The sequence below is a fragment of the Triticum aestivum genome, chromosome 3D, assembly GCF_018294505.1.
Source record: "Triticum aestivum cultivar Chinese Spring chromosome 3D, IWGSC CS RefSeq v2.1, whole genome shotgun sequence".
Classification (NCBI taxonomy): domain Eukaryota; kingdom Viridiplantae; phylum Streptophyta; class Magnoliopsida; order Poales; family Poaceae; genus Triticum; species Triticum aestivum.
Window position 1 is genome coordinate 587504645 of NC_057802.1, and position 19111 is coordinate 587523755.

Here is a 19111-nt window from a genome sequence, read left to right on the forward strand (position 1 = left end):
TGTAATGTACTCCATAATCTTTTAAGTGTGTAGCTTCCACTTTTCAATATATTTAATTCTGGATTTTGCTCCTCTGAATGCCGCTTGTAATAGTCCTTTGAAGGCTTGCAATCTTTTGATGCTGGTGGAGTTCTAACATTATTAGACTTATTGTTTGCATGAATAGTCATTTAATTATTACACATATATTTATATGTATGACCTCTGCGTAACAATATGGGTCGTTTATGATAATAACTTGATCTTTATTGTACCAATGTGTTTTCAAGAAAATAAGTGTATAGTAGGAAAGTATGTTAAAAAATGGAATAAAATTGATTTGGTGGTGTAGATGTTTATTATAGTTCTACACTCATGGGAGTATGTACTCCCGCTCCTCATATCCACACAGCTACAATTGTTTCTAATATGCTTCATTAATAATTACTAGATATCCCAAAATGAGTTTTATGATAAATTCTATTCGGGTCCCTATATTTTATATTACTTTTCATATAAACTACTTTTTTGTAAAACAAAAAGGGGGTAAATTCCATTTGAGTCACTATATACTCATGGTCAAACCTAAAAATCGGTGTTTTGGAAACCATCTGAAAAGATAGTTTAATGTGCACAATCGTTAGTTCTCTGTTTGGCCCTGTTTATTTCAATGTCGAAAAAACATATTTTAGAAAATGTGAGTTCTCTATTAAGCCTCTGCATCAGTTATCTCCAGTATAAAACTCCAAGTAATGTGCAACATGTTAATTTATTGTAGGATCGTGATTGGAAATGAAAAAGCTTTAGTACTGGTAGATATAGACCTGGAAGGCAGGAAATATGGTGGTGTGCAGAGCACCAAAGGATTAGCACGGCTAGAAATAGACCTGGAGGACAAGGATCGCAGTGCGGAGAACACCGTCGCGGTCATGGATTCCACGAAAGACACATGTCAAATGAGCGAAGAGGTGAGTTCTCTAATAACTAAATAAAGTCTATTAAATTTATTTTTCAATAAAAAGTCGGTTATATAAATTTGAAGAGAAGAGTATGAACCAGATAAGAGGGGCCAATTGGCCAGACAGACTTAAGTTTTTTTACAAACTACTCCCCCAATTCTCCAAGTGTTTTTACAAACTACTCCCCTTAATTCTCCAGAAGTTGTTGTTTTGGACATGTACACAGTCTGCTAAGTGTATTTTCTTATTTTTAATCTCCTAGAAAACCTATACTTATTGTGTTTGTGTAACTGATATAAATAATTAAAAAGAGACTCGTAGTAAAAGTTTGACTAGGCCTATGTCCAAAACAACTGCTTTTAGGACACCCACACCATTAGATGTTTATGGATGGATGCTTGAAGTATAAGAGTGTACAGACATCATTAAGCAAACTATGTTGGAGAAGATGACTATCACGAGGCCTGTTCAAGAAGCTGGCCATGATTTCTTTTTCTTTTTGTTTCTGTATGCCAATTTTGGTCGGTATCTATGCTTGGCTTTGCTTGACATTGGTTAATAATTAATAATATATGGTTGTGTGCATCAATTGATGCACAGGGCAGGTTTTTTTTTTATTCTACAAAAAAGTTTGATCTACTAGAATGCAATTATCTTTTTGGGCTATGTACATCAGCACCTCTTAAGCAGCCGTACTAAAAGGTAAGCATCCATGATATCTATCTATGAAAGGAAAAACGAACCTGTGTAAAGCTAAGCACCACCCCATACACCTAGATGCTCTTAGGGAACTAGAAGGGAGAAAAAATTATTTAGATTAACTGAATGTATAGCTGGCGCTCAAGTATAGAATCGACATATATTGCGTAGCAAATGCAACTTTTCCTTGGGGCTTAAATCATTTTGATACAACAGAAGAATGCGCTATGCACTATAGATGTTTCTTAGTGTCATCTCTAGTAAGTGATACTTGAATGCATCTACGAATATGTGGTAATTAAAACTTAATAGGCACTATAGCAGAGTGAGCATCTATTGGCGGCCCGCAAACACCCTTCACTAACGCGTTTTGGCTCCTGTCGTTACTTGCATGTCAGTGGTGCTAAAAGAGCCCACTCACTGGTGTTAGTACAACACAAGAAACTAGAAAAACATGGGCTGGCGCGCCGGCGGCAGGGAGAAGCACCGCCGACTGCCGGCGATCTGGTGTGGCACCCTCGATCAGGTGTGGCACCCTCTGTTAGATGATGCCTCTAGCTGACCCCACCGACATTGAAGCTCCTCCTGCTCCCTGCCACGTTCGTCTCGGATGCGCCACGCCGGTCCTGGGCGGCGCCTTGTCCAGTTGCGCTTTGGTGTGCCTGCGCAAGAAACTGTTCGTGGTTGCCCCATGATGCAGCTCTTGCCAAAGTTGAATCCAATCCAACAGTACGGATCACATGATCTAGGAGATGACGGAATGGGTCTGGGAGAAAAGGAAAGAATAGAGCAAGGAGAGGAAGGGAATAGGGAAGGGTAGATCGTTTAAATGGTCAATGCTATCAGTTTTCTGTGCCCTTGATTTAGTGGTCAGAGTTACATTTTGCTGAGCCTTGAAAGCTGGCATTAATAAATGTTGTGATAATGGTCAGAGTTCCATTTTTTTCATTGATGAGGTAAACATGTTGGAACTAAATAATGATGTACATTAAGCCGAAGTTCTTCAATTGCATGTCTATCCTGCTCCCACTAATTGAGTACTTACTTATCGATTTGTTTTAGATAAGCTCATCGACTGTCCCAAGTGAGCTGATCAAGGTTGACCCCATCCAGTTGCGCTTCTCCGTTGCACGAATCGTGTCAAGTACATTGAAGATATGCAACGTTACTGATTACCATGTGGCTTTCAGTATAAATTCAAATAACAATAATACAGCAAAGTGCACCATATTGCCGAGCAAAGGAGTTCTGTCATCACAGTCAACGCTAGATCTTCTCGTAACTTATTCTTTTCCAAAAAAACCCGCAAAAGCTTAGAACCCAAGGTGCTCACTGTGAAGAGCACCGTCGTAGAGGAGAGTTTTATGACCAGAGATATCATACATGATTTGTTCAAAACAAAGAGGGGCCGAAATGTGCATCGCATGGAGCTGGCCATAGTGTTTGTAGCCTTCAAGGTGGGTGCAACCTTTGCCTTTTTTTCCCTTTTTGCGGGAACTTTGCTCTGTTTTCATTTGTATCAACCTACGCCCAACCAATTCTGAAATGTTTCTGACCATCTCTATCCGGTGTTTGTGAATAGACCATATCCAAAGTAAAGTCAGTGTCGACAATAGACGTGCATCCAACAGATCCATGGTGAGTGGATACGTTTCTCGTGCTGGTGCAGAAATTGAGTTCTCTGTTTGCACTATGATTGCATTAATTAAGAAAAGTTCTTCTCTTGTGATACAGGATGGTCATTACTCAAGGAGACAAGTTTTTCCAAATGAACTACCATGCAAAGGCAAGTGAACGAACTCACTTGAGAATTTTCTACGAGCAATACAAAATTTTTAGTATATAAGAACAGAAACAAATGTTGTACTCAGGAAATTTTGATGCATTTTTATACATTAGGTCCTCGGACTACTTAGCCACCTGACCTTGTTTTCTTGTATCCTCTTGATGCAACATTATGAGTCAATAAAAGCGTGTTTTATCAAAGTAGAAAACTTAGCCGGCTGACCTTCAAAACCGATTATTTCATCCCCAACCTCTACTATATTGTTCAAGCAATCTTTAGCTGCTTGTTCAGGAAGGTGGTTTTGCCCACTTACCGTATGGCGCATCTTGCTGAATCAGTTTTGGCTACGCAGATTACGAAGTCACCGGAATACCAAGAGTCTATGGGAGTTATTGGAGTGTGTACCCCAACACTCCAGTTTTTTTTTGTTACTCTTGTTGTCTTACATGTGTCCTCACTCATTAACCTCCCTGATGAAACCTTGACCAGCACCACAAACCAGGGTTTTTTTTCAATGCGGGAGAGCTGCGTGTATATTCATTAAGAAGAAGTTTATACAACGCAAAAGAAAGGCATGACCACATACAAGTGACACGACACAAACTAAAACAACAGAAGGATCACTAACCCAAGACTTGGTGATCCACGACCTGAAGACGGCCAAACCAAACCCAGCCTAGTTTAGAACAGTAGTACGCCACACGGCAAGAAAGCAAGAATCATCCACCGCAAGAGCCAACGCGACCTCAACTCAACTACCATGACGATAACAACGGTAGCAACTGAAGCACAAGCATCGAAGGGACGAATCCACCATCAGCCTTGAGATGGCACCACATGCATGAGACTAGGCATAACATCGCCGAGCACCAAGACCACCAGACCAATTAGCTGGAGGGGATGACCATGAGGGGACGAGCACCAACCTAGGGGAATAGGAGGTTGCATGCAGGCATTGGGGACAAAGCCCACCAGGACCGATGTTGAGGCGAAGTAGGCACAACACGGAACGAAGCCAACAGAGGCCCATGCCCCTCACGACCAGATGACCTCCAAGGCTCCAACCAAAAATAACCAATGAAAGTCTCCTGCTGGTTGGAGATGAACCGACGGGAGGCATCTCGGCCAGATCCGGTAGAGCTACCGTCAGATCTGGGCAGCTGGCCGAGGACGACCAACTGGGGGGGGGGGGGGGGGGGAGGGGCGGCACGGGGGGGCCGTCAGATCCTAACACATTATAATCTGTTAACGAGCGCTCACGAGCTTAACGAGCTTCAAACAAACCGAGCCGAGCAGGTTTTTCTGCTTGTTAACCTTAACGAGCCGAGCTGCTCGTTAATCCACCCCTAGCATAATGATTGGGGGACTGGGTATAATATCCCAAACCAACTTTCCCCTCCAGCTTTGGCGACCATCCACGCCACCTCTTGTTGTCATCGCAGTAGAACGAAACTCGTCATTTTATAATTGAGTTAAATGTATACCCCCCCCCCCCCCCCCTAAACTTTCATATTTCGGCCACATTACCCCCTCAACACAAAAACCGGTTACTTAATCCCCTCAGCTTCCCAATACCGGGCAAAACAACCCCTGAGAGGCCACCAAGCTGGTTTTGCGGGTTACTTCAGCCACGTGGCACACTGACCATACTTTCTTCTTTGACTCATCCTAGGACCCACATGTAAGTCTAATAAACCAGGACGCTATAAGGAGACACAGACCCTTCTTCTTCCTCGCTTTTCTAGGATCCCAATGTGGCGACAGACACGGGGAACCCAAGCGCCAAGGCAGCAAGGTCTGGGAGTATGGAAAGGTGGTCGTGGCTGCGCCCAACAGCTCCGGGAGCAAGGCGGCGGTTGCGTCTTGCTCTGGTTCACACCTCGCCGCTCCCATCGTCGATGAGTCGGGGCAGCGCTACATCAACGCCATCAGTTGTGTATCCACCAAGGCCGTCGCGGTCATGCGCCAAAAGGACAGTATCCCCATGGATTGTCATCTGCGCATAACTCCGAGGCCTCCAAACAAGTCGCCGGTGTAGAAGGTTGCCTCTTATGCATAGTCACTGCAGGTCTGTAGCCTCATGTTACCTCTTATCAGTACTGCCCGTTATGCACCGTCACAGCAGCTTCAAGTTGCTTCGTATGTGTCACACCAGCTGCCTAATGTTCCTTCTTACACATCGCAAATGTCATCAAACCCACTTTACCAAAGCAAATTGCATACTTGCAATGTTCAGTTAAACGCAGATTACTCACATGAACTGGACTAGGTGAGAGTATCCATTGAGGGGCGTGTGAAGCGTTGTACTAGAAGTGTCCACTGCCCATCATTCAGCATCCCGAAAAGGGACTCATTTGCTACAGATAATTACAGATTCTATATAGATATAGAGCCTCAACAAGTTCGCTACATCAGTGCTGCTCCTTTCCTTTCCCATACCGCTGATGCTTAAGTGGGTTTGCTGATAGGAAAACACCATGCAGAACGCGGTGGCGAGGGACACAGTGTTTGCTGAATGCACACACCTAGACGACGAGGGCCGGGGGCGCAGACATGGGCACCGACCGCTTGCTGCTCGTGCTCATGCATTGAAGTTGTTGTACTCGAGCAAAGATATAGGGTTGGAGCTGTGTGCGCGTCCTCCATCTGGTAATACGAAAACGGTGTTTGCACGAGCGCGGAAGCATTGATCAACATGTACGTGGATGCTGGCCTCCATGCACATGAAGCGTTTGATGGAATGCCCGGCATAGTGGCGTTTTCCCACCTTGCCTCGCCAACACGTCAAAGTTAGGGGGATTAAGTAACTGGTTTTTGAGGTGAGGGGGTAACGTGACCGAAATCTTTGGGGGGGTGGGGGGTGGGGGTGTTTTGACTGGTATTGCATGGTTAGGGGGATTAAGTAACCGGTGGGTTATATATTTAATCCTTGCGTAATTGTTGCCTCTAAGAAGTCAGACGCACTCACTACCCCATGCTACCAGATATAGCTCAATGCCGGGGAGGCTATTTCCCGCTGGGCCAAGCGACCATGAGCGTGGTATTGTTTGCGTGACCAGACCTTTTTGCACAAGTTTAATCCTGGTGGATCCCTTGAAGGCCATAGTGGTTAATTTGGAGCTTCTCCTAAGGAACCAGGCATGGCATCAATGATACGTTTAGCCCGGTAACCATACTGCCTACCATTGGGACCAAGCTCTCCCTCGTACTGTCTTTCAGATGGATTGTTCATTAGATCAAACATGAATAACACCTTCACACATGAATTCTTGCTGATGAGGTGAGAACGTTGGGGAGTGAAGGCGTCTAAGTTGGAGAAGGCCTATTAACTCCAGGTCTTGATGGGCGGCACACGGTCATGAGCGTGGTGACCTCAGAGTCCAGCAATCTGGTGTGGCAACCACTTGGCATGGCGATGTCGTGGTAATATTGTGCATATATATCAACCATATGTGTAGATTTTTGCTGGTGTACATGTACAAATCAACAAATCATTAAACTGGTATTACTACTACTCATACGGTACTGCTAATATGTTGATTTCGAGTAGCACTTCGTTCGATCTTGGCTACTCCAGCTAACCATCTCAGTTTTGCTCAGTTGCCATGCTTAATTTTCTTGTATGTAAGAAGTAATTGACTTCTGTGCATATATCTACCTGCAGGAAGTGGAATTGGTTGAGTTGAAGGGGGGAGAAGGCATGCTTCTGACTTCCAGCACGTTGATCTAATGTTTTTCTTTTTGTCATCGCACATTTCGGCAATATATATAACATTAGATATCTATTCCATTGCAGTTAGTTTGGCTAAATTTATAGCCCGCGAGCAATGGATTTTGGCTGGTTTTACTAGTGGACTCCTCTGCGTGTACAGTTGTGATTCACAAAATAGACTCCATGTTCTACATGAACACTCAAACATCTATCAAGTCTTTAGCTATCCATGCAACTAAGCCATATGTGCTGTCAGCATCCCGTGATGGTAAAATTTTGCTGTGGGACTATGGAAAGGAGTGGCAATTGATAAAAACATTTGATGCCAATAGTTGGCTTGATAAAGGCGAAATTGTGGAGCAAGTTGCATTTCACCCCAAGGACAACGATTTGTTTGCCAGTGCCCAAGGCAATACAGTAAAGGTTTATTTATATTTCCTATGCATGCATTCGTTAAACATCATTTTGGACGTTCCAAGTTTTCGTGATACATGTATTTGCTTGAAATTGCAGTTTTGGAATCTGCATTCGGGTGAATGTAAGCACATACTGTCTGGCCATTCAGATTCAGTGGTGTGTTTGGATTACTTCAATCTAGGTCACAAGCTATACTGGATCACCGGTTCACAAGACAGAACTGCCAAGGTATGGCATTTCCACCAAAGAATAGACTAGCCCTTTGTCATACTTACAGAATATTTATGCAATCATGAGTTTTGCTTCTTGTGGGGTCAGATCTGGGACTGCGAGACATGGAGGTGTGTTCATTCACTGAAAGGGCACATGGATGTTGTTAACATTGCATGTTGCCATCCGGACCTTCCAGTACTCATTACAGGTTCATGGGACGGGTCAGTTCGTCTATGGGACTCCACCACCTTTCAATAACTATTAATCATTAACACCCATGATGCTTCAATATGAATCAATACAGGACTCTGAACACCCGGGTGCCCCTACACCCTCCATGAACAGTAAATTCAAAAAAAATTGGAAACAAAATAAAAAAATTCTGAAACTTTGGGACATCAAATATGATCAAACATTTGATGTTCTTGCCAAGTTTCAGCCACAAATAACATTCAAGGAGCCCTCAACAAAAAAGCAAAATCACTGTTCAAAGTTTATATGCACTTTTGAGCAGTGATTTTGTTTTTTTGGTGAGGGTTCCTCGAATGTTATTTGTGGCTGAAACTTTGCAAAAAGTCAAATGTTTAATCATGTTTAATTTGGTGCCTCAAAATTTTAGATTTTTTTATTTTTTTTCATTTTGTTTTGAATTTACTGTTCATGAGAGTGTAGGGGCACCCGGGAGCTGTCACACCTTAGAGAATCAATGAAAATCCTCCTTTATCCAAAAATTCTTAACACCTCAGTAGCATAATCTGGACATTTGCATAGTGCACGAACTTATTCACCCACAAATTAAAGATGTTTGTTTAGATGACTAAGTTTTCATATATACATATAATTCATTAATCCCATTAAGCTTTGATCCATATGCAATCCTGAAAAAATTGACACTAGGTGGGGCTTCACAATTTCTAGTTCACTACCATTAGCCATATATGATGTTGACACAGGATTGACAAATGTATAAAGGATTTAACAGATTTAAAAGAGAGAAAAATAAAGGATTGGACTAAATTAGTATGTGGACTGTTGAGTCGAGGGGAGAGACATACCTCACAGCTCTCTCTCTCTCTCTCTCTCTCTCTCTCCCTCTCTCTCTCTCTATATATATATATCTATCTATCTCTCTCTCTCTCTCTCTCTCTCTATCTATCTATCTATCTATACCTATCTTATGGTCGCTTCAGGACACGGGTGGACTCGATGCGCCTCTTCTAGGGCTTGGGCCCTAAGAGACATACTAAGATGTGTTCGGGCTAATACCGGTTCAACACTCCCTTTCAAGATGGGTGGTAGATATCTATCATTCCCATCTTGTCACATGCCAAGTTACAATCATTTGTTCTCGGTCACTTGGTCAAGCAATCTGCAACCTGCTGTTCAAAGATAACATGAGTGAGGCTAATAATCCCATCATCAAGTTTCTCCTTAATGAAGAAACGATCAATTTCCACATGTTTAGTCATGTCATGTTAAAGTGGGTTACCAATGCTTATAACCGATTGATTGCCTCACCACACCCTTAAGGGTCCCTTTCTCAGAAGTTTAACTTCGCTCAGAAGGTGCTTCATCCAAAGCATCTCACTCAACCGCTGAGATAAGGCTCTATACTTAGCTTCTGCTGTTGATCTAGACACAATTGTTTGTTTCTTTCTTCTCCATGACATCAAATTTCCTTCCACAAACACGCAATAGTCAGAAGTTTGATTGTCTATCATCTTGACAACTGGCCCAATCAGATTCACTATAGCCATCTAACTCAATCAGACATCCAAAGTATATTTCCGTTGACATAAAGATATTCCCTTCTCTGTTTGATCCACTTCAATGCCAAGGAAGTATTTTAGGTTGCCCAAATCCTTTACCTCAAATTCCCTGCTCAGACACCACTTCAATCTCTCTATTTCCTCCTTATCATCTATAGTAATAATGATGCCATCCACGTAGACAACAATAATGGTGATCTTCTGACCATAGTACTTGTAGAACATCGTGTGATCACCGTTACATTGACCATACTCCATACCATAGATAGCTCGTCTAATCCTATCAAACCATGCCCTCGGCGATTGCTTCAGTCCATACAAGGATTTCTTCCTGCAACTCACTATGCAGGAAGGCATTCTTGACATCTAATTGATGCAACTTACACCCAAAATTTATAGCACTTTGCCACTGGAGCAAAAGTCTCATCATAGTCAATTCCATAAGTTTGACTATATCCTCTGGCGACCTATCTGGCCTTACACCCTTCCACCTTCCCTTTGGGGTTCTGCTTCATAGTATAAATCCACTTGCAACTCACTGCTTTATTTTTTGCCGGCAATGTGGTTAGCACCCATGTCTTTTTTATCCTCAGTGCTTCCAACTGCTCTATCATTGCTTCACGCCACTTTGGATCTTGCTTGGCTGCCTTCCTATCCTTTGGGATTGATACAGTTTGAAGGAGGCAATGACGAACACTCAATACGAAGGTGATAAAGGCTCATAAGACATACAAATTCAAATGTCATGATCACAAAAAACCTCTGATGGTAAAGCCCTTTGTGCTGCTTCACGTGTCCCCTTTTGCAACATAATAGGAAGTTCCACTGTGTCAGATGATCTTGCTTCAATGCCTTGCTGCTCCCCTTGCACCAACTGCCCCCCTGCACTCGCTGCTCCTTCTGCACATGTGGCCCCCGTCGAGACTGTACCAAACATGTGTTAGATGAGGCATGCACTTATGGTTGTCGTCAAGGGTACACTAGGGTAATATTATGCCACCGATCTACAGGGAGCTGGAGATTACCAATATGAATGGAACCCACTGTTGGTTGGACCTGAACCTGCACATTACCAACTAGAATTGTACCCACAATTGGTTGGACTTGAACCTGCACATCATCATCAGTGTTAGTATTAGCAAAATAATATTGAGTGTGAGATACAGCCTTATCCCCATCTTGACCATCCTACACAGAGTGGAGGTGGTCCAACTCTTGAAACAACACGATTAGATCTATTGGCTCACCATATAATGGCTCAGATTCCCTGAAGGTTACATCCATACTGACAAACCTGCGTTTCTCAAAGGGACAACAAAATTTATACCCATGCTAACTACTCCCTCTGTAATGAACTGCCAAAACATCTTATGTTTAAGAATGGAGGGAGTAGAAGAACAACCCAGAAGAATACATTTCACTGCTCATGGATAAAGTTTCTCAACAAAAGGTCGGTTATCTTGAACAAAACAAGTACTGCCAAACGACTTTGGGGGAACTTAGTTTCACCATATATCAACTAACGTGGAGATTCCATGCCTAGTATTCATGATGGTGCCTGCTCGATCAGGTATGTGGCTGCCATAAGTGCTTCACTCCACAAGAACTTGGGCACATTCATCATATACATCATCGGTCGAGCAACCTCAACAGTATGTCGATTCTTCCTTTTTGCCACTCCATTCTAAGAAGGGGTGTCTGGGCATGAGGTTTGATGAAGAATACCTTGATAAGACAAGAAGTCCCCAAAGGTGTTGTTCACATACTCTGTCCCATCATTAGTCTTGATCACCTACACCTGAAACTCATTCTTCACCACATGAAAATTCTGAAAACAGCTAAACACCTCATCTTTGTGATGCATCAAATAACTCCATGTCATACAAGAATAGAAATTGATAAATTTAACGAAGTACTTCATTTCATTCATTTACACAACTGGGCAAGTCCATACATCTTAATGAATCAACATAAAGGGGATATGCTTCTAAGCCCCTTACTCGCATATGAGGCTCATGTGTGTTTGGCATATTCGCAAGCATCACATGTCAACTTGCCATTGACTGTCCCAACATAACATCCAGAAAGGTTCTACTCATCTTATGAAAAGATAAATGTATCATCCTACAGTGATGGATCATCGCCTTCCTTTCCTTGTTCTCCATGATCACAGCACACACCAAGTCCGGTTGCACCTCCTGGTCCATGTACCAAAGCCCTCACGCCTAGTGCCAGTTCCAAGTGTTTGCCTTGTCCGTCGCTCATGGGTCACACAACCGAATTTCTGTTTGATCAATTAGAGCACTGAAACTAAAAGAGATCAAATTGAAGGAAAACTTGTCACATGTAAAACTGAGGATAGGGAGATGGTCGGAGTGCACTTTACTGTGCCAACTCCCATGACAAGCTGTTTTGTGCCATCAACAGTTTGTATAGTGTTGTGTGAGAAGAAGGATGCTTACTATAAGACACGAACGCACATGATTTACTAGCAACATGCTTAGATGCTCCAAAGTTAAGAACTCACTCCGGAGCACTCTCATTAGTAGTAAGAGATGCCTTGTCCGGGTTACCTTCATCAGTGGAGGCCTAGTGAGTAGAACTCTCCATAGTCAATATCATCTACATCTTTACCTTTTGACGTCCCAGTGTCTCCTGGAACTGCCATGTGAGCTCTGTCACCCCTTGGTTTTCCAGAGTAGCCACCTCTATCCCTAGGAGCCTGACCCCGTGAGGTCCCTGGGTATCTACCTCTACCTCTGGCACTCCTGCCTCTGGCAGTCCCCCCTATGTTGTATCCCCTACCTTTGCCAGTCCCCCCTCTGTTGTATCCCCTGTCTCTGCCATGAGTTGGACAGTCCCAGCTTGAGAGACCTACCTACCTACAAATATGATAGTTGTTGGGGTCTCTGTTGGGATCTGTCCACTTTGTGCACTTAGTGACTGCAAATGTTGAAGTCGGCACAACCTTCATGTATGCATGCTCTAGAGATAGCCGCACCTCCTCTTGAGATGTTGCTGCAATAGCCACATCAATAGTAGGCAGAAAAGGTTGGTGTAACAGGGATGCCCCTGCCATGAAAGAAACCTTGGAGCCCCTCCAACAGTTTTGGCACACGCCTGCGTGCAATCCACTTGTTCCCTGACTAGATGGAAGCCGCATCATAGAGTTTCAGAGGATCGCATTTATCTTTCTCTGCCCACAAAGTTTGCAACTTTGCCACATATGCCATCACTGTCATGACGTCACCTTGGCGCAATAGACTGGTCTTTCCCTCAATCTGAGCAATTAGCATGACATTGCCCTTGCTTGAGTACAGGGTGCACAGAGTTGTCCATATCGCAGCGGATGTGGATAGCCCATCCATAGAGCATACAATGAAGGGCACCATTGTGTTCAACAACCAGCCAATGAGCACAGAGTTTATGACCTACCACATATTTTCCTCCGATGTAGTCTTGTCTCGCGCTTCCTCAATAGCACCCAACAAGTGTCCATCAAACTTCTTCTACTCCACAGCCAGCAATGACCTCCGGGACCTGCTCAGATAATTTTTGGGCCCATCTAGCTTCATGTCCATGGGCGATAGTTCAATCTTCTAAGCCACTTCCTGCCGAGGAGTGATGGCCCCAGTGTTCGACTCTGTGAGGATCTTGGCGAGCTTCTCAAAAACTTCAGCAAGGCCTTGTTGTTCACCCATCTTAGGCAGCAACAGCATACAACTCTCCTCTCTTTCAGCAGCAGCCGCAGAACACAACAACACCTCCTCTACAGCAGCAAGCAGAAATAGTCAGCCGAGCACACATCAACACAAAACCTCTAGCAATAGCAGCGGCTCCACAGCAATAGCACACTCCTATTCTTTCTCCCCCTCAGCAGCAGCTGCTGCGACCTTCTCCTTGGGCATACAGCAGCAACAACCGCTCCAGATGGATCTGCCCTTCTTCCTCCTCAAGAAACACAGCAGAACAGAGAGGGAGAAGAGGTTCGGGGCAGCAAGGAACCAGCCTCAGCCGTCGCCCGCGTAACCTGTGCATGCTTGATGCTCGCTCAGATCCGCCCCGACACCTCGCCGGCTATCGCCATTGTCACCTCAGGCCCCGCCGTCCCAGGCCTCTGATACCATGTTGGGTCGAGGGGAGAGACGTTCACAGCTCTCTCTTGTGTGGCGGGTCAGGGGCACGGGTGGACACGATGCAGTTCTTATAGGTCAACCCTCCACACGGGCTTGGGCCCGAAGAGACATACTAAGATGGGCTTGGGCCCATACCGGTTAAACATGGACTAATGTAAAATTTGTTCAACTTTTATATCAAAGTAATTGTTGGACCAATACTTAAGAGTTAGAGCTCTAACCCAATAGCAGAACACACCAGACCCAATCCCAGCAATGTATTCTTTTCAGTAAATAAATACATTATTATTCCTTAGAGCGAGGATAATAAATTCAGTATAGTTTGCGGAATATTTTACTAGTTGACATTTTTTGGTATTTGACAATCTTTAAGGTAAAGTCTACTGCAGATTTATAAGTGCTAACAATGTGCAACACATTCTTCCAGACATGAGATCAACCCCGACCTCGGAGAAGTGCATGTTATAGCAAGTTTGAGGAGATCAACAAGGTATATGATCAAAAGTACCCTGTCTTCCATACTCATATTTGGTTATTAGAAAATTCTTTTGCTACAACTGCATAATCTTGCAAGTGCAAATGAAAATGAACTAGACTGCAAATATAGTAGTGTGTAGCTTTCATTATGTTTAATTCTGAGGTTTTTCCTTGTTATGCCAGTTGTCATAGTTGTTTCAAGGCTTGCAGTTCTTTGATGCTGACGGAGTTCTAAACTTATTTATTACTTATTAGACTTGTTTACATGAATAGTCATTCAATTATTACACATATCATATTATATATATATATATATATATATATATATATATATATATATATATATATATATAGGCGTGCTAAACTAAGCGTGCGACGCTCTAGTTATCCTAAGCGCGCACTAGAATCTACCGTAACGACCTTACGATCAGCGGCGTGTGCGCACTCTTAAACAGGCACGCGTTCCTCTGCGGAAAAACACTAGAAACGAGTTACTATCACCATGCTACATATAGGCCTGGTTTTACTAGGTTTACCATGGGTCTCATTAGTAATTATTTTCATTACCATCGACTCCATCATAATGCCGTAATTCGTTACTACTTGTGCGCCTCGTTGGTAATTATCTTTTCACTACCATCTATTACCATCGGCTCCATTATAGCGTAGTAATTAGTTACTACTTCTGCACTTGGTGGATAATTATTTTTTCATTACCATCGACTCCATCATAGTGTAGTAATTCGCTACTACCTTTACGCCCGGTTGGTCATTATTTTTTTTTACCATCTACTGCATCATAGTGTAGTAATTCATTTACTACTTGTGCGCCTAATTGATAATCATTTTTTCGTTACCGTCTATTATCATCGACTCCGTTGGGAATTCGTTACTACTCCCCCCGTTTCTAAATACTTGTCTTTCTAGGCATTTCAACAAGTGACTACATACGGAGTAAAATGAGTGAATCTACACTCTAAAATATGTCTACATACATCCGTATGTGATAATCATTTGAAATGTCTAGAAAGACAAGTATTTAGGAACGGAGGGAGTAGTTGTTAGCAAAGTTTTATTACATTTACACAAAAACCATGTAAGAATCATTGCCTCCTAAACAATCTTCATCCATTACCATCCCTACCATCCCGTTACTGCCAATAAATAATGACTGCAGCGCGTCTATTACCGTCTCTAGAATCGCGTCCATTATCATCTCTAGATCCTCATTGCTGCTAATAAATAGTGACAGCAGAATCACGGTACACGGGCGACACATGGTAAAAAGATTAAATGCGTTACTTTTTTTTTACAAAGGCCGTTACCCTCGACCCAATTAGAGGTGGTAGACGTCAGGCTTCTCAGCCCGCGACCCGCCCGCCTAATTAGCACCCGGCGGAGCGCACGATACACAATTATGCACGCTCGCATAGAATAGCACCACCGTGTGTGTCTATATATAACAAGATAGGTCGCTCATGACAGTAGCATGATCTCAATCATACCAGTTTGTTTTCAACAAAAATAAGTCAAATCCGATCATTCCTGCATACAGTAGGCTCATGCCCTGTGTCAGATGAATGCAAATACAGGAAAACTAAGCCTAGTGGGAGTAAGCGAAACCCGTGACTGCAGGGTATAATTTGCATTTGCAGTAGCTTGACATCAACAGTTAAGTTCAGATAAGAGAGCCATAACACGGCCTGGCAAACCTCCGGGGACTCCTCATCAACGTCACAGTGGTGCACCCTCTCGGACCACCGCCGTTGGGGTTAGACCCCTGATTTCTTGCTCGTCGCCAGCCGCAGCTTTCCCTCTCTCCCCAACACTCGCCATGATCAAGCTAGGGTTAGGTTGGAGAGGAGTGCTAGAGCAAGCAAGAATAGGAGATACTACTTTTTAGCGGAAGTATGGTAGATACTGGAATGAGCGAGTGAAGTGAACTGGCTTCCAGCTGACCGGCCTCGCCCTTATAAACCTCTCCTTAAATTCTGTATTCCTACAATAAAATAAGGGAAAAGATCCCCATCATCCGGCTGATTTCACGGCCGCATCCGCCGCTCCCTCGCTTGACACGTGGCCCATTGGACCACCCACGTCTCTCTCCCTCATATTATCTCTTTCCAACCTCTCTCTCCCGCATACAGGCATACATCTCGGCGGTGAGGAGGATGGTGATGAGGCAAGCTGGTCGGACCTCTGGCGCTCGTTGACGACGTCGCGATGGCGGGAACGGGTGGCGCTGCTCGCCCTCACCACCGCCCGGCAGGAGCTCGTGGCGAACGACAATGGTTTTTTTTTTTGCAACATCCGATCTGTTGCAAGGGAGATTTCGGCAACATAAGTCATGTTGCAAAATTTTCTTCTATAACATAATATAAAGGAGAAGACAAAGGAAAAAACTACGACATCATCTCAGTTGCAAAGTTTTCTGCAACAATACCTCTGTTGCAGAAAAAAAGTGAAGACCGGAAAAATAAGTTCCGCAACACGACCTATGTTGCAAAAAAAATCCGCAACACAACCCATGTTGCAAAAGAAAATCCATCAGACAATCTCTATTACAAGTGTTTCCGCGACAAAGATCTCTGTTGCGAAGTAGTGAAAGACGTTCAGCCACTCGCAGATTCGCCGGCTCGCGAGGCGGTGGATCTTTTAAAAAGATCCGTCGGCCGATGCGGAGCAGCCGGGAAATAATTCCCCTCGACCTGCTGATTTCTTGCCTCCCTCTGCCGCCTTGCTCGCACAACACATGTCCCACGTGAAGTGCCCCTCGCCGTTGACGATTTATTTTGCAACTTCTGCAACATCACCAATGTTGCAGAAGTTTCTCCCGCAACATCAGCTATGTTACAAAAAAGTGAAGACAAAAAAATTCTGCAACAAAGCCTTTGTTGCAAAAAGAAAGTACAACAAAACCTCAATTGCAAAAAATTCTGCAACAAGATCACCGTTCCAGAAATTTTCTACAACAAGACCTATGTTGCAATGATAGAAGACGCTGATGTGTCAGATCTAACGGCCTGCGAGCCGGCCGATCTTATAGAAAAGATCAGCCGGCGGACGCGTAGCACGTCCCATAAAATAATGGGATGGGTCAATTAGATTGCCTACCTTCAGGTAATTAAAAACAGTTGCGCTGATGCACATCGGCTTATTCACTCATGAATATTAACGTAGCTACATGCTAGTAAGCTTAATGCAAAGTGTAATTCGTCACAATGCTTTAAAAGTTGATTGCATACAGATTCATTCTACCACTAACATGTCTCCCATGAGATTTCTGAAAAATGGTTGGTTGGGCATTTTTGTGATGTTGAACCATCTTTATGGTTAATCCTCACCATTTTTATGTACAAGTGTTAATTATGATCGTCATTTTTTTCCCAAGCTTGTGCGTGTGCTGAAGTTTAAACTCGGAAAAGTGAATTCTATAGCATGTTTGAAGGGGTCAACGAGGTATATAGTGAAAAGTGCCTTGCTATATTTTATATCTGATTAATAGAAAAATATACGCTTCCTGCCCGTGCTCATCCTTGAAAAGCAAATGATAAGAAATTACAATGCAAATATACCAATTTTGACAGTATGGAGTTTGCTCATCCTAATTGCGTTTATTGTTGTGGCATTCAAGGCATGCACTTTTCAGTACGAAATAGTCCAGGCCTCTTTTGGTTCATAGGATAGAAATATCATAGTTATAGAAAAATCGTAGTAATGACATGTATCTCAATTCCTATAGGGAAAGAGATGTCATTTGATGCATAGGATAGGAATTTTTTCATCTGAGTCTAGGCTAATGGTTTTTTTATTTGAAATGTGAGGACCGATTCTTATCCTACATAGGAATAGGAATTCGTTCCTAGAAACCAAAGGGTCCAAAGGAATTTTTCCAACAAAATTCCTGTAAACCAAAGGAGGCCTTAGTGAGGCCTTAGTGTTTGCATACACAAAGTCATACTTTTTTTTTTTTTTTGGCCTTGTTGCCTCCAATGTATAATGCATGATGCGTTAACTGATGCAGCATAGCGATTGGGCATGAGAAAGGATTAGTGCTGGCAGACATAAGGCCCCGAGAAGGTGGTTTGAGCAAATGAACGAAAACCAAAAGGTTAATGCGAGCCACTGGAGTAAATCAAGATGGTTGAAGAAGGCTAAAGAACTGTGATATTCTTGTGAATCTGATTGGGTTGATTCAATTCGAAACGGCAAATGGACTAAAGAATAGTGATCCATGCATTTAATATTGAGAAAAGTATGTTTTTGGTCCCTCAAGTTTCCAAAAAGTACAGACTTGGTCCCTTAATATTTTTTGGTATACATTTGGTCCCTCAAGTCTCAAAACCGGACAAGTTTGGTCCTAAACCAGATTTTGACCCCGTTGACCGGGTTTGACCGCCAGAAAACCGCCTGATGAACAGTAAATTCGAGTTTTTAAAAAAACTTCAAAAAAATCTGAAATTTTTTGCGGTCCAATATGCTTACGCATGTAAGCATATAAGCATATTGGACACCTTGCGCATGTAAGCATATTGGACCCCAAAAAATTTCAGCTTTTTTTGAAGTATTTTTTAACTCGAATTTACTGTTCATCGGGCGGTTTTGTGGCGGTCAAACCCGGTCAACGAGGTCAAAATCTGGTTTAGGACCAAACTTGTCCGGTTTTGAGACTTGAGGGGCCAAATGTATACAAAAAAATCTTGAGGGACCAAGTCTGTACTTTTTGGGAACTTGAGGGACCAAAAACATACTTTTCTCTTTAATATTCCCCTTTTCTTTCTAAACATGTTTGTTATTGGCATGTCTTTAAGCACATTTGATTCGCTGGAGGAATCGGACATCCTTCTTTTATTCATGGCATGTCGTTTGTGTACTCCATGTTAGCTTCACTTTGCAAATTACCTACCCAATTCTCTCTTCACCCACCTTCGTGTGGTAGGGGGTGGCAGTGTGTTCATGCAAGA

At 43.1% G+C, this 19111-nt stretch overlaps 1 pseudogene; it reads left to right on the forward strand.

The window, feature by feature from the left end:
- The window catches only part of LOC123076592 (uncharacterized), a 45109-nt pseudogene extending 26865 nt beyond the window's left edge, over nt 1-18244 (forward strand).
- The last annotated feature ends 867 nt before the right edge of the window (nt 18245-19111 follow it).